Source organism: Saccopteryx bilineata, chromosome 2 (genome assembly GCF_036850765.1).
Source record: "Saccopteryx bilineata isolate mSacBil1 chromosome 2, mSacBil1_pri_phased_curated, whole genome shotgun sequence".
Lineage (NCBI taxonomy): Eukaryota > Metazoa > Chordata > Mammalia > Chiroptera > Emballonuridae > Saccopteryx > Saccopteryx bilineata.
This window is the reverse complement of record NC_089491.1, coordinates 297,568,843-297,581,438: the sequence shown is the minus strand read 5'-3', so window position 1 is coordinate 297,581,438 and position 12,596 is coordinate 297,568,843.

Genomic DNA, 12,596 nt, shown 5'->3' with positions numbered 1-12,596 from the left:
GTTCCACCAATAACAATTATGAAATCTGGAAAAAATATTTATAAAAACACAACTGGGCCCTGGCCAACTGGCTCAGTGGTAGAGCATCGACCTGGTGTGTGGATGTCCCAGGTTCAATTTCCAGTCAGGGCACACAGGAGAGGTGACCATCTGCTTCTTCCCCCCTTTACCTTCTTTCTCTCTCTCTCTCTCTTCTCCTCCCACATGGCTTAATTATTTCAAGCATGTTCGCCATGGTTGATGAGGATAGCTCCATTTAGCCTCCACCTCAGGTGCTAAAAATAGCTCAGTTGCGAGCATGGCCCTAGATGGGCAGAGCATCAGCTCCAGACAGAGGTGACGAGTGGATCCCAGTCAGGGCGCATACAGGAGTCTATCCCTTTCTCTCACTTAAAAAGAAAGAAGCACAACTACTTAAAGGCATTTGAAAGAAACCAAAAGATAATTAACACTTGAAAATACACAACTTAATAAGTAAGAATTGTGAATTTGTTGTGTTTTTGCCTTAAAATAGTCCTCCTAACAAAAAATCATCAGATTTATATGGAACTATACAAAACCCCGAATAGCCAAAACAATCCTAAGGAAAAAGAATGAAGCTGGGGGCATTACAATACCTGACTTTAAACTATATTATAGGGCCACGATAATCAAAACAGCATGGTATTGGCAGAAAAATAGACACTCAGACCAATGGAACAGAATAGAAAGCCCAGAAATAAAACCACATATATATGGTCAAATAATCTTTGATAAAGGGGCCAACAACACACAATGGAGAAAAGAAAGCCTCTTCAACAAATGGTGTTGGGAAAACTGGAAAGCCACATGCAAAAGAATGAAACTCGACTACAGCCTGTCCCCGTGTACTAAAATTAATTCAAAATGGATCAAAGATCTAAATATAAGACCTGAAACAATAAAGTACATAGAAGAAGACATAGGTACTAAAATCATGGACCTGGGTTTTAAAGAACATTTTATGAACTTGACTCCAATGGCAAGAGAAGTGAAGGCAAAGATAAATGAATGGGACTACATCAGAATAAAAAGTTTTTGCTCAGCAAGAGAAACTGATATAAAAATAAACAGACAGCCAACTAAATGGGAAATGATATTTTCAAACAACAGCTCTGATAAGGGCCTAATATCCAAAATTTACAAAGAACTCATAAAACTCAACAACAAACAAACAAACAATCCAATTAAAAAATGGGAAGAGGACATGAACAGACACTTCTCCCAGGAAGAGATACAAATGGCCAACAGATATATGAAAAGATGCTCAGCTTCATTAGTTATTAGAGAAATGCAAATCAAAACTACAATGAGATACCACCTCACTCCTGTTAGATTAGCTATTATCAACAAGACGGGTAATAGCAAATGTTGGAGAGGCTGTGGAGAAAAAGGAACCCTCATTCACTGTTGGTGGGACTGTAAAGTAGTACAACCATTATGGAGGAAAGTATGGTGGTTCCTCAAAAAACTGCAAATAGAACTACCTTATGACCCAGCAATCCCTCTACTGGGTATATACCCCAAAACCTCAGAAACATTGATACGTGAAGACACATGTAGCCCCATGTTCATTGCAGCACTGTTCACAGTGGCCAAGACATGGAAACAACCAAAAAGCCCTTCAATAGAAGACTGGATAAAGAAGATGTGGCACATATACACTATGGAATACTACTCAGCCATAAGAAATGATGACATCAGATCATTTACAGCAAAATGGTGGGATCTTGATAACATTATAAGGAGTGAAATAAGTAAATCAGAAAAAAACAAGAACTACATGATTCCATACATTGGTGGAACATAAAAATGAGACTAAGAGACATGGACAAGAGTGTGGTGGTTACCAAGGGTGGGGGGAGGGAGGACATGGGAGGGAGGGAGGGAGGGAGAGAGTTAGGGGGAGGGGGAGGGGCACAGAGAACTAGATAGAGGGTGGCGGAGGACAATCTGACTTTGGGCGAGGGGTTTGCAACATAATTTAATGACAAAATAACCTAGACATGTTTTCTTTGAATATATGTACCCTGATTTATTAATGTCATCCCATTACCATTAATAAAAATTTATTATAAAAAAAAAAAAATAGTCCTCCTAACTCCACACCTCCAGAGGCAGAAAACTGAAGCCTGGTTAAGTCAATGTGACAAAGGACAGAGTTCAAGGCTGAAAGAGCAGCTAGAAAATTAGGAACACAATCTTAGAAGTTCAGCAGTATCAAACTGTGAGTACAAATTTGCCTATATCCTTGACTGACCACTATATTATGAATGCATGGGAAATACCAGTCAGAAGGTGATAGTTTTAGTTTATCAAGTTAACAGCCTATTAAAATAAAAACCAACAATCCTTAGAAGAGTACCCATTGTTGCTACAATGTATTATCTATAATATTCAGTTTTCAACCAAAAATAACTCACCATATAAAGAAAAAAGAAAGCATGACCCACTCAAGAAGAAAAGAAGTCAATAGACAGTGACTCTAAGTAGGCTCAGGAATTGCATATAGATGTCAAAGATTTCAGCAACTATTAAAAAGAATTAAAATGTGTTAAAAATTTAAAGTCAGGGCAACACTAGAATCTATGTAAACACAATAAATTAAATTAAATAATAAAAAATTTAAAGTTAAATGTGTTCTCAGTGTATGAACAGGTAGACAATCTCAGTAGGCATGTGGAAATAGAAATTCAAGACCAAAAAGTAATGATAGAATGGAAAGTTCACTAGATGAACTCAACATCACATTTGAGATGATAGAAGAATCAGTGGACTCCAGAGATCAAAAGAAATCATCCAAAATGAAGGACAATCATAAAAAAAAACATTGAACCACTTTTTAAAACCTATGGGACAATTTAATTTGAGTCCCATAATAAGAGAAGAGAGACGACAGAACAGGAAAAATATTTGATGAATAATGGCTGAAAGTTTTCCGGATTTGGTGGGAAATATTAACTTGCAGCTCCAATAAGGCTATTATAACAAAATACCATAGATTAGGAGGCTTACAAACAAACATTTGTTTTTCACAGTTCTGGAGGCTGAAAATCCAAGGTTAAAGTGCTGGCAGATTCAGTTCTTGGTGAGTGCTCTTTTCCTGGCTTGTAGATGGCTGGCTGTCTTTTTTCTGTATCCATTACAATACAAAAAAAAAAAAAAAAAGAACCCTAGTGTCTCCTCCTCTTTTTATAAACACAATCGCATCATGAGGACCTCATGACCTCATCTAAACATAAAGGCTTCACCTCCAAATACCATCACTTGGGATGTTTTGAAGAGATACATTCAGTCCCAAATACTATCATTGGTCTTGTTAAAGCAATGAAAACAATGTGAATTGCTACTTTTGTTGAAGTTTTGGCCAAGTCTTTAGCATTTAAACATTAAACCTCTTGGACTTCTCTTAGGGCAAAATAAACTTTTCTTGTTTATTTATTTATTGGTTTGAGAAACAAGATGCATTTGAGGACTTGAAGACAGGAGGTGGAGGGGGAGAATGTTGTCATCTTAACCCAGCACATTCCAGAATGGTTCTTTGACTGAACCTTTCTTCCTTTTCTTTTTTTAAAATCTTTTTCTGGGTCACAGTCTTGGAAGTTGGAATAAGAACATGGTTTAATATACTGTTAAAATAATCATGGAAGGAAAAGGAAAGTTCTCGCCTCAACCGTTCTACTTCCTTCCCTTCTACTTCAAACCCCCAGAAGACAGGCTGTATTAACATCTTTCCAACTCATAAGCATCATTGACAAGGCACTTCCGAATCTGTTCTTTCTTGACTCTGTAGGAAAAACACTTCTCATAGTGAGGGCCAAATATAATACAAAAAAAAAATTATTTAATTGGACTCATCCTTTCGTTTCCAATATTGATTTAATTGAGGTAGCCCAGGCTGGCACTGGGACTAAATTGAAACAATCTAAATCTAAAATCAAATTGCATAGATTTACTGAATTTGAAGAATATATGTTAGCTGCACTTCAAATAAATTTAAAGGATTTTAAAAGCACTCTACCAGTTCCAATTGGATGTGAATGTGTAGCTGTTTTAATAAAAATACTGAGTAAATTTGGGCAGCAAAAGTGTTTTCCAAAACACCTTTGAGCAAACTGATATTCATTTGATTAAGTTTTGTCCTTTGGGAAGTGAGGGAAATGTTTATACCTTGACGGAATTATCTCTAGAAGACCTATTTGATTTTGTTTTTGTTTTATAAAGACATCCCAACTTTTAATGTAATGGGAAATGGAATACTATGAGGGAAGTAGAATGAATAGTAAAGGCCATGTTGGAACCCCATAGGTCGAGCCACAGTGCAATGGCCTGTTCCCAGGCAAGAGTCAGCCCATTTCAGCAGCACCAGACTCTAGACTGAATTTGGTGATTTGTGTTTTCATTTGTAATTATAATCATGTGTTTATTTGTTCTACATTTTCTTCTTGGCATTGCTAATTATTGACACAAGGGACAAATTGATCAAATTTGTAGCTGAAATTGAGATGCCTTGTACCTAATGGGACTTGGTGTTTATCTTTTATAGCATGGAGTATAAGATACATCTAAAATTGAGTGGGCGAGATGTTTAAGATGTAATAAGTAGGGAAGGAATTTTCCAGCCCTTCATGGACAAGAGTGTGGTGGTTATGGGGGAGGGAGGGGCACAAAGAAGACCAGATAGAAGGTGACGGAAGACAATTTGACTTTGGGTGGTGGGTATGCAACATAATCAAATGTCAAAATAACCTGGAGATGTTTTCTCTAAACCTATGTAGCCTGATTGATCAATGTCACCCCATTAAAATTAATTAAAAAAAGAAATATGTATTCTTATATTTTTAGTTTAGGTTTATTTACTTCTCTCAGCACATTTTACTCAAATAAAATATGAGGAAGAAATTACCTAAATCTCTGTAAATTCAAAATTCCTTGAACTGTAATAGAGAGACATTTTGAAAACTGGTCGAGATTGTCAACTGTCTATTATTTTCATATTTTTCTCCACATTGAAACAAACTTGATAAGCTTATCAAAGGACATGTAGCCTCTCATTTTTCCTTCCTTTCTCTCATGGAGTTTCTTCCTTCCATATCCAAAGGTTCTAAACCTTCCATTTTCCCTAACCTGCCCCCATCCAAATTCTAGACATTAGTTTGTAGGGGGGGTTCCCCCAGTTTTCTTAGCTGGTGTATAAAAATAGGCTTATTTCTTCTTGTTCCAATGAGTCTGAACTCAAAGCCTGGTTATTAATTACCAATGATAAAGGAACCAAATCATTTTTTTTAAATCAAACTCAAGAAATTATTCTATATCTGTATACAGGGTGTGTGCTTCTAGGTTCACTGAGCCAATCTGGTAGCTGAGGGAAAACTTGCAATTTTAGGTTAAGGAAAAGTCCTTTTTGGTATATGGAGGTCTTCAGCCCTATTAGAAACCCCCCACATGGAGGTCTGCCTATAGATTACCCTTAGGATCAGGTCCCCATGCTTCACAGTTCCTTATGCGATCCAAGTCTACACAGTCAAGCAACATGGAGGATACAGAAATTGTTTGGTTTTGGTTGTGATGTGGGGGCAATGTAACAGCTAGTATGGATCATCAGGACAGCTAAAAGGCCCACAGACAATCACATAGTCCTTTAATTCTTTTTCTTTTTCATCATCTGTGTGGGAGAGAAGATACAAGGGAAAGTCTACAAAACTGGCTTTACCCAGGTTGTTCCAAGATGGCTGTAGAGTAAGTAGAAGCTATAATCACCTGTACACTGGATTTACAGCTAAGTTATAGAGCAATCAGTCCTGACCAGTTGGTTCAGTGGTAGAGCATCAGCCCGGCATGTGGAAGTCCCAGGTTCAATTCACAGCCAGGGCACACAGGAGTAGTGCCCATCTGCTTCTCCCCCCTCCACCCTCCCCCCTCTCCTTCCTCTCTCTCACTCTCTCTTCCCCTCTTGCAGCCAAGGCTCCATTGAAGCAAAGTTGGCCCGCGTGCTGAGGATGGCTCCATGGCCTCCACCTCAGGCACTAGAATGGCTCTGACCACAGCGGAACAAGGCCCCAGAGGGGCTGAGCATCACTCCCTGATGGGCATGCCAGGTGGATCCTGGAGGGGCGCATGCAGGAGTCTGTCTGTCTGCCCCCCCTCACCCCAACTTCTCACTTTAGAAAAATACAAAAAAAAAAAAGAGATAGAGAAATCAACCTGAATAACCAACTGAACTTAAATATTATAACCAAGGATTTACAGATGAAGCTCTATGGAGCATGTCCACACTTTTTCCACCCCCTTTCCCTGCCCCCTTCCCCCAGATGTGTTTTCCTTGCCTTTCTCTCCTAAGCTCCAAGGGACCCTGTCTGGCATCTGTAATTTGTTTCCTGAGCCCACTTCTTCTACAGCTCACTTCTATATCTGTAACTTTCTAAATAAACTTTCCCTTATTAAAAAAAATAAGAAATTGCATAATATTATTTATGCATGTACGAACACCATATTTTTTCAGGGGTTTTTTGTTGTTGATTTTTGTTTGCTTGCTTACTACATCTCTCTACTTTCCTTACCAAACCCTTTCTTCCAACCTCCATGTAACCAATCTTACCAATCTAGATTGTATCTTTCTGTACATTTCTCCATTTCCATATCATTGCACACAATATACAAACATGTACATAAAGGGTGATCTTCATTGTTTGTTTTACACAAATGAGATAACATTACAACTATGAAATGTCATGAAGAAGAAGTCAGGGCATATGTATATAAAACAGAAGAATGCAAACCTCTCTCTGGGTCAGGAAAAGCTTCCCCGAGGAAGTAACAGTTAAGCTGAGCCATGAGAATAGTATTATGAACTGAATTTATATGTTGAAGCCTTACCCCTCAGTACTTCAGAATGTAACTATATTTAGAGACAGGGTTTTTATTAAGGAGAAAATTAGTTAAAATGAGGTCATTGAGGTGGCTCCTTATCCAATATAACTGGTATCATCATATGAGGAGGAAATTTGGAACAAACCCTCAGAGTGACAATCATGTGCAGACAAAGGGAGAAGGCAGCCACCTACAAGGCAAGGAAAGAAGCCTTAGAAGAAACCAACCCTGTCTACACCTTGATGTCAGACATGTAACCTCCCTGCAGAACTGTGAGAAAATGAATTTTGGTTTTTAAGCCACCCAGTCTGTGGTACTTTGTTACAGAAGTCCCAACAAACTACTATACTATAGATGGATAGAAGTCTCCCACTACAGAGACATGAGAAAGGACACCCAAGCAATGCTGATGGAAATGTGAATTGTAACAGCCTTTTTGGAGAGCAATGTAGCAATAGCTATTAAAAATCTGTTTCCAGTTCTTTTGCCACTACAACAATGCAGTTATACACACACACGCACACACACACACACACACACATTTATCCTCACTTACTGAATGGGGCTTTTATTTCCATGGACAAATTCCCAAGAGTGGAATTAATGGCACCAGATCATAAAAATATGCTTTTCTTTTTGGGTCCCCCGAGTCTTATTGTTCCTGCAATTACACTATAAAGTTGCTGCTTTCAAAATATTTCATTTCCCAAATCTCAAGCAGCATATTAAGTATGAATATTAGTTACAAAAATCATTGTCAACAAAATAAAAAGTAGCAAAATTCCATAACAATGTAGATTGTATTCATTTACTATTGCAGCATAACAGATTACCACAAATTTAGTGACTTAAAACAACACACACTCACCACTTCACCATTTCTGTGGGTCAAGATCCAGGAATGGCTTAGCTGGGTCCTCTGCAAAGCTGCAATCAAAGTGTTACCCAGGCCGTGCTCTCATCTGGAGGCTCACTTGGGGGAAGTCTGCTTCCAAGCTCATTTGGTCTGTTGGCAGAATTCAGTTCTTTGTGGTTGTTAAGACTGAGGGTCTCAGCTCCTCACTGGTTGGAGGCTGCAGACCACCTCTAGGTTCTTGCCATGTAGGTGACCTTGATATTGCCATACATGGCAAAGCCAGCTCTTTCATCAAGCCAGCAAAGAGAGCCTGGGTAGTGAGTCTGCTAGCAAGACAGCTTCACAGGAGTGACATCCAATCATCTTTGCCATACTCTGTTAGTGACAAACAAGTCACATGTCTTGTCTACACACAAGAGGAGGGGATCACATGGAGATACGGTAGAGATCATGAGATCCACCTTACAATCGGTCTGCCATGTGAGTTAAGAAATATACTCCTTTTCCTTAGTACTCTACTAATCAGACTAACCAGTGTGTCTGACTCTCCAAAACAAGTCAGTAAAGATATCTGCTATTTCTTGGTCCCTTCCTAAACTTTCTATGGCTTGATGTTGTGTTCACCGGTTTTGTTACAATTAAATTCAAATCAGCAAACATGTGTTGAATATCTTCTTTTTTTTTTTTTTTTAATAAATTTTTATTAATGGTAATGGGATGACATTAATAAATCAGGGTACATATATTCAAAGAAAACATGTCTAGGTTATTTTGTCATCAAATTATGTTGCAAACCCCTCGCCCAAAGTCAGATTGTCCTCCGCCACCCTCTATCTAGTTCTCTGTGCCCCTCCCCCTCCCCCTAACTCTCTCCCTCCCTCCCTCCCTCCCATGTCCTCCCTCCCCCCACCCTTGGTAACCACCACACTCTTGTCCATGTCTCTTAGTCTCACTTTTATGTTCCACCAATGTATGGAATCATGTAGTTCTTGTTTTTTTCTGATTTACTTATTTCACTCCTTATAATGTTATCAAGATCCCACCATTTTGCTGTAAATGATCTGATGTCATCATTTCTTATGGCTGAGTAGTATTCCATAGTGTATATGTGCCACATCTTCTTTATCCAGTCTTCTATTGAAGGGCTTTTTGGTTGTTTCCATGTCTTGGCCACTGTGAACAGTGCTGCAATGAACATGGGGCTACATGTGTCTTCACGTATCAATGTTTCTGAGGTTTTGGGGTATATACCCAGTAGAGGGATTGCTGGGTCATAAGGTAGTTCTATTTGCAGTTTTTTGAGGAACCACCATACTTTCCTCCATAATGGTTGTACTACTTTACAGTCCCACCAACAGTGAATGAGGGTTCCTTTTTCTCCACAGCCTCTCCAACATTTGCTATTACCCGTCTTGTTGATAATAGCTAATCTAACAGGAGTGAGGTGGTATCTCATTGTAGTTTTGATTTGCATTTCTCTAATAACTAATGAAGCTGAGCATCTTTTCATATATCTGTTAGCCATTTGTATCTCTTCCTGGGAGAAGTGTCTGTTCATGTCCTCTTCCCATTTTTTTATTGGATTGTTTGTTTGTTTGTTGTTGAGTTTTATGAGTTCTTTGTAAATTTTGGATATTAAGCCCTTATCTGAGCTGTCGTTTGAAAATATCAGTTCCCATATAGTTGGCTGTCTGTTTATTTTGATATCAGTTTCTCTTGCTGAGCAAAAACTTTTTATTCTGATGTAGTCCCATTCATTTATCTTTGCCTTCACTTCTCTTGCCATTGGAGTCAAGTTCATAAAATGTTCTTTAAAACCCAGGTCCATGATTTTAGTACCTATGTCTTCTTCTATGTACTTTATTGTTTCAGGTCTTATATTTAGGTCTTTGATCCATTTTGAATTAATTTTAGTACACGGGGACAGGCTGTAGTCGAGTTTCATTCTTTTGCATGTGGCTTTCCAGTTTTCCCAACACCATTTGTTGAAGAGGCTTTCTTTTCTCCATTGTGTGTTGTTGGCCCCTTTATCAAAGATTATTTGACCATATATATGTGGTTTTATTTCTGGGCTTTCTATTCTGTTCCATTGGTCTGAGTGTCTATTTTTTTGCCAATACCATGCTGTTTTGATTATCGTGGCCCTATAATATAGTTTAAAGTCAGGTATTGTAATGCCCCCAGCTTCATTCTTTTTCCTTAGGATTGTTTTGGCTATTCGGGGTTTTTTATAGTTCCATATAAATCTGATGATTTTTTGTTCCATTTCTTTAAAAAATCTCATAGCGATTTTGATGGGAATTGCATTAAATTTGTATATTGCTTTGGGTAATATGGCCATTTTGATTATATTTATTCTTCCTATCCAAGAACAAGGAATATTTTTCCATCTCATTGTACCTTTTTCAATTTCCCTTAACAATGCTTTGTAATTTTCATTATATAGGTCCTTTATGTTCTTTGTTATGTTTATTCCTAGGTATTTTTTTTTTGTTGTTGCAATCGTGAAGGGGATTATTTTCTTGAGTTCGTTTTCTAATATTTCATTGTTGGCATATAGAAAGGCTATGGACTTCTGTATGTTAATTTTGTATCCTGCGACCTTACTGTATTGGTTTATTGTTTCTAATAATCTTTTTGTGGAGTCCTTCGGGTTTTCGATGTATAGGATCATATCATCAGCAAAAAGTGATAGCTTTACTTCTTCTTTTCCGATATGGATGCCTTTTATTTCTTTGTCTTGTCTGATTGCTCTGGCCAGAACTTCTAGCACCACGTTGAATAAGAGTGGAGAGAGTGGACAACCCTGTCTTGTTCCTGATTTAAGGTAGAAAGTCCTCAGTTTTATGCCGTTTAATAGGATGTTGGCTGATGGTTTATCATATATGGCCTTTATCATGTTGAGATATTTTCCTTCTATACCCATTTTGTTGAGAGTCTTAAACATAAAATTGTGTTGTATTTTATCAAAAGCCTTTTCTGCATCTATTGATAAGATCATGTGGTTTTTGTTCTTTGTTTTGTTGATATGGTGTATTACGTTAACCGTTTTGCGTATGTTGAACCATCCTTGAGATTCTGGGATGAATCCCACTTGATCATGATGTATTATTTTTTTAATATGTTGTTGTATTCGGTTTGCCAGTATTTTGTTTAGTATTTTAGCATCTGTATTCATTAGAGATATTGGTCTGTAGTTTTCTTTCTTTGTGCCATCCTTGCCAGGTTTTGGTATGAGGGTTATGTTGGCCTCATAAAATGTGTTTGGAAGTATTGCTTCTTCTTCAATTTTTTGGAAGACTTTGAGTAGAATAGGAACCAAGTCTTCTTTGAATGTTTGATAAAATTCGCTGGTATAGCCATCAGGGCCTGGACTTTTATTTTTGGGGAGGTTTTTAATGGTTTTTTCTATTTCCTCCCTGCTGATTGGTCTGTTTAGGCTTTCTGCTTCTTCATGACTCAGTCTAGGAAGGTTGTATTGTTCTAGGAATTTATCCATTTCTTCTAGATTGTTGTATTTGGTGGCATATAATTTTTCATAGTATTCTACAATAATTCTTTGTATATCTATGATGTCTGTGGTGATCTCTCCTCTTTCATTTTGGATTTTATTTATTTGAGTCCTGTGTCTTTTTTCCTTGGTGAGTCTTGCCAAGGGTTTGTCAATTTTGTTGATCTTTTCAAAGAACCAGCTCCTTGTTTTATTGATTTTTTCTATAGTTTTTCTGTTCTCTATTTCATTTATTTCTGCTCTGATTTTTATTATCTCCTTTCTTCGGCTGGTTTTGGGTTGTCTTTGTTCTTCTTTTTCTAGTTCCTTAAGGTGTGAAGTTAAGTGGTTTACTTCGGCTCTCTCTTGTTTGTTCATATAGGCCTGAAGTGATATGAACTTTCCTCTTATTACTGCTTTTGCTGCATCCCAGAGATTCTGATATGTCGTATTTTCATTTTCATTTGTCTGTATATATCTTTTGATTTCTGCGCTTATTTCTTCTTTGACCCATTCATTTTTTAGAAGTATGTTGTTTAGTTTCCACATTTTTGTGGGTTTTTCCCCCTCTTTTTTGCAGTTGAATTCTAGTTTCAAGGCTTTATGATCAGAAAATATGCTTGGTACAATTTCAATTTTTCTAAATTTGCTGATATTGTCTTTGTGGCCCAACATATGGTCAATTCTTGAGAATGTTCCATGTACACTAGAGAAAAATGTATACTCTGTCGCTTTGGGATGAAGTGTCCTGTAGATGTGTATCATATCCAGGTGTTCTAGTATTTCGTTTAAGGCCACTATATCTTTATTGATTCTCTGTTTGGATGACCGATCTAGAGCCGTCAGTGGTGTATTGAGGTCTCCAAGTATGATTGTATTTTTGTTAGTTTTTGTTTTAAGGTCAATAAGTAGCTGTCTTATATATTTTGGTGCTCCTTAGTTTGGTGCATATATATTAAGGATTGTTATGTCTTCTTGATTCAACTTCCCCTTAATCATTATGAAATGACCATTTTTGTCTCTGAGTACTTTTTCTGTCTTGTAGTCAGCATTATTAGATATGAGTATTGCTACGCCTGCTTTTTTTTGGGTGTTGTTTGCTTGGAGTATTGTTTTCCAGCCTTTCACTTTGAATTTGTTTTTATCCTTGTTGCTTAGATGTGTTTCTTGTAGGCAGCATATAGTTGGATTTTCTTTTTTAATCCATTCTGCTACTCTGTGTCTTTTTATTGGTAAGTTTAATCCATTTATATTTAGTGTAATTATTGACACTTGTGGGTTCCCTACTGCCATTTTATAAATTGCTTTCTGTTAGTTTTGTATCTAGTTTGATTCTTCTCTTTTGTTTTTCTATCATTTGTT